Source organism: Mirounga angustirostris, unplaced genomic scaffold, assembly GCF_029215605.1.
Source record: "Mirounga angustirostris isolate CCGP_5_RB_7025 unplaced genomic scaffold, mMirAng1.0.hap1 SCAF_4, whole genome shotgun sequence".
Lineage (NCBI taxonomy): Eukaryota > Metazoa > Chordata > Mammalia > Carnivora > Phocidae > Mirounga > Mirounga angustirostris.
Genome location: NW_026991712.1, coordinates 170227454 through 170232069, shown reverse-complemented (window position 1 = coordinate 170232069; position 4616 = coordinate 170227454).

Sequence of the window (4616 nt, the reverse complement as noted above, 5' to 3'; positions counted from 1 at the left end):
GTCTAGGATTTATCCGTTTCTGTGACAATTGTCAGGCCCGGTCCCCAGGAGTAGCTTTATTGCCAAAGCTGACCTGCATGCTTACTGGGCCACCTGAGGATACTGTCCGGACATCAAGTGGTCACTCCTCTACCTGGCAAGATGGGGGGAACTCAGTTCAGCCTCATCAGGTTCCCCAGAGTTCAAGTTTGGTCACACCCATGGGACTGGAAATTGAAGGGCACTTATCAGAGCTACTAATTCTACAGGGGAAGCTGGCAGGACCACTCTGCTGCCTTCTGAGTCCCCGGTTTTCTCCTCTCCTTTCCTGGAAGGGTGTTGGTTTTCAAGGTTCTAAAGCAGGCAGAAACTCTGGGCTAGGGTAAGTGACTCTCCCTCAGCTCTGGAAGTGACCCAGTTTCTCTTACCAGACAGGTCTGGTGACTTTCTCTTAATGGGATAGGTCCTGGGAAAGGAACTTCTTTCTTTTCTCTCAGTCTCTGACTTTTGTCTACCCTACACCACTCATGGTTGCCCTATATGGGGAAAGAAATGAGCTACCCTAAGGTAATGTGTTGGCGTTGACAGATTTCAAAAGCGGATGCTGTGGATTGGAATATCACCGAATCAGATGGCTAGGTGTGAGCCGGCTTAGGCTCCAGCTTCTGACCATGAAAGTCCCAGACCTTTTTGTTTATGACATAATCTCTAAAACTTTCTTACCAGGGTGGAGTCTCGATGAGCATCTCTTGCCATCTCTCCCTGACCTAAATTTGACATTTAACATTTTTCAGTCCTACTGTTAATGGGTACGGAATTTCTTTTGGGGTGATGCAATGTTCCAGACTCAAATAGTGTTGATATTGGGGCACTTGGCTGGCTCATTCCGAAGAGTATGCAACTCTTGATCTCGGAGTTGTGAGTTCGAGCCCCACATGGTGTGTAGAGATTACTTAAATAAATAATAAATAAAAACTTAAAAAAAACCCAAAGTGTTGATATTTGCACAACTTTGTGAATATACTAAAAACCACTAAACTACTCTTGAGGAGGATGAATTTTTTTTAATTCAATTTAGTTAACATATACTGTATTATTAGTTTTAGGGGTAGAATTTAGTGATTCATCAGTTGCTTATAACACTCAGTGCTCATTACATCAAGTGCCCTCCTTCATGCTCATCGCCCAATTACCCCATCCCCTCATCCACCTCCCCCCTCCAGCAACCCTCAGTTGGTTTCCTATAGTTAAGAGTCTTTTATGGTTTGCTTCCCTCTCTCTTTTTATATTATTTTTTTTCTTCCCTTCCCCTATGTTCATCTGTTTCTTAAATTTTACATATGAATGAAATCATATAGTATTTGTCTTTTGAGAAGGATGAATTTTATGGCATGTGCATTTTATCTCAGTTTAAGTGTTTTCTCCCCAGTTTTCCAAATTTAAAAGCCCATCTTCAGGTCAGAACATGACTACCTGCCTCCCCTCTCCCTTTAACATGTATAGAGCTTTGGTATGCTATCCTACCAACTCCTTTCATTTATATAGGGACATTTATTCAGTTATGATTTAAAATCAACTTGACTCTACCTCTGGGTTTGCACCTATGTCCTGGGTCTATTTCTTATCTCTTCAGACAGCTTCCGAAAAATGGTAACTTTATCTCATTATTTTTCCTTTCTTCCTACAGTGACTTCAGCAAGATTTTTGTCCAGGACAGTGCTCAGAATGGTTTTATTTATTTATTAAAAAATTGGGGGGGGGCACCTGGGTGGCTCAGTCGTTAAGCGTCTGCCTTCGGCTCAGGTCACGATCTCAAGGTCCTGGGATCGAGCCCCGCATCGGGCTCCCTGCTCAGCGGGAAGCCTGCTTCTCCCTCTCCCACTCCCCCTGCTTGTGTTCCCTCTCTCGCTATGTCTCTGTCAAATAAAGAAATAAAATCTTTAAAAAAAAATTTTGTTGTTGTTGTCGTCTTTTAAGTAATCTCTACACCCAACGTGTGTAGAACTTACAACTTGAAATCAAGAGTCGCATGCTCTACTGACTGAGCCAGCCAGACGCCCCTCAGAACTTAGTTTTAAACCCATGCTCCCAAATGCCTGGAAACCAAGGTTGGTGCCAGGCCTATTGTAGAAATGGAAATACAGCTGGTTCTGGGATGAGGCAGGGCTGTCTAGACAGAGATCAGGCTCACAAAGATTCAATGACCCCAGCCCTATCCTTCCTGTACTGTCAGAGTACACCCCCCCACCCCAGAAAATGGAGGCTAAGGGCTTGCAAAGATCTTCCTCTCCCAAGAATTTGAGGGGTATGGGAAAAATCTACAACCTAAAATTTTCTCAAGAAGGTAGCTACTCTTCTCACATATGTAGTTACTTCACAGAGCAAAATGCAAATTGGCTGTGTAGATCCGCAGGAGTAGGAGATAAAGAGCAGGGCTTTGAACTAACCAGGCACCCTAGGGAGGCCAAGTCACTGGGGTCAGGCAGGCCAATGTGGCTCCTTCCAGAAAGGCAAGATACTCCTACACACACATGTCCAGTGTCCAAATGTCCAGTGCCTTTTTGGATGCTTGCACCAAGATTGCCCATCTGACCAACAGTGCCCCACTTTTTCTTCCTAGAGAACAGAGTACAGTAATAATAGCAGTTGGCATGAATGCCATGTGCCAGCCACTTGCATACCTTGGTCCTCACAGCAATCCATATCATCTTTGTTTTGCCTATGAAGAGACTGAGGCTCAGAGCAGCTAAATAACCTAATAATCAAGGTTATACAATTACTTATGTGTCTGGGGAGTGGAACGGGTCTAACTCCAAGGCCCATGATTTTTAAACTACAACAGCTATTTCCAAATTGTGTTCAGAGGGTTCCCCATAAACTGCCACAGGGCAGGAGCCCAGCAGTCTGGGTTTCCCCTGTTCCCACACACGTCAGCTAAAATAGCCACACATATGTCTGTTTTGTATACTGGAGTTTCATGAGTTAAAAATAAGTTTGAAAAGAACCGCATGACGTTATGCTGCCCTGCTTGTATCTTGGACTTTCTAAGAATCAAGACAGACTTCATCTAATGCCACCCCAGGACCCGGCAGAAAGGAATGGTCTTCAATGAGAAAAGACCATGTAGTGGGCCAATTTCCTGGCATTTTGACCAAGTTAAACTTTCCTTACCCTGCTTACATCCTTTGTTCCTTTTCAATTCTTCACCCTGTTCACAGGGCGTTCCCCCCACCCCCTATCCTTGCTGTGGGGGAGGTGGGGGTAGGGAGGCAGGTTTCTGGAGGGTAGGTGCTGCTCCTCTCAGAAGCCCCCTAGCCCCACCTACCCACTGAGTCAAGAGCCAGGAATGTCTGTGGGGGCAGCAGACAGGTATGTCACCCTGGGGGTGTCAGAGGCTGATTCATCTCTCATCTCCACCCAATCTTCTTACTGCTCTCTGGGAAATTTAACTCATTATCTGTCTAGAGATAAAAGAGGAAATTCCAGACTCTGAAAAGCATGGAGCCTCCAATCTGTGGCTAGGTATAATATTGAATACATCAGATTATGGCATTCAAGCTGTATTTGTTAAAAGAGAAATACTCTTTTACTCCCACCTTCTTCCCCCAAATAAAGAGAATAAGAGAATACCCCCACCAAATAAGAGAATACCCTCAACCTTCTTCCCCCAAATAAAGTTAACCTGAAATATCCTATTTAGCTCAGAATAGGCTATGTGACCACGGGTATGACTGAAGAGTTGGGAGATGGGCGCCTGAGTGGCTCAGTTGGCTAAGCTAAGCATCTGCCTTGGGCTCAGGTCATGATCTCAGGCTCCCTGCTCAGCGGGGAGTCTGCTTCTTCCTCTCCCTCTCCCCCCCAAGTAAATAAATAAAATCTTGAAAAAAAAATGTTGGGAGAAATCTTACCCATGTTCCAGTATTCCTTCTCCACTGTTTTGATCATTCCACAAGGACTGTGAAGGCTTCGGGATTAACGTACAGGAAGAGGTGGGAATCCAGTGTGAGGGGGAGCACGAGGGAACATTTCTTTTTTTTTTTTTTTAAAGATTTATTTATTTGACAGAGAGAGACACAGTGAGAGAGGGAACACAAGCAGGGGGAGTGGGAGAGGGAGAAGTGGGCTTCCCGCCGAGCAGGGAGCCCGAGGCGGGACTCGATCCCAGGCCCCTGGGATCACGACCCGAGCTGAAGGCAGACGCTTAACCGACTGAGCCACCCAGGCGCCCCACGAGGGAACGTTTCTTGATGCTGTATTTGCACAGCAAGCAGATATTCCCCCCACACATACAAATACACACACACCCTTCCAATATCCAAATGTCCAGTACGTTTTTGGGAAAGCCTGATTTCAGATTCTTGAAGCAAGACAGCTGCAGATTTATTTCAGATGGCTTTAAAGGGGCTATTCGTTTCCCTCAACTGCTTCGGGTTTTGGATGGGGGAAAAAAATCAAAACTTCGCTATGTATTCTGGTCCAGAGGATTTTACCAATACTCCTATTTTCTCACCTCATTTGGGCTCCAAATCCCCAGCCCATCCCCTCATAGAGCCTCAGTCTCAGGCCACCTGGACATCTGGGGCTGCCTGAAGTTGGATCCTTAGCTGGAAATGAAGGACACAATGGGCTGGAAATGA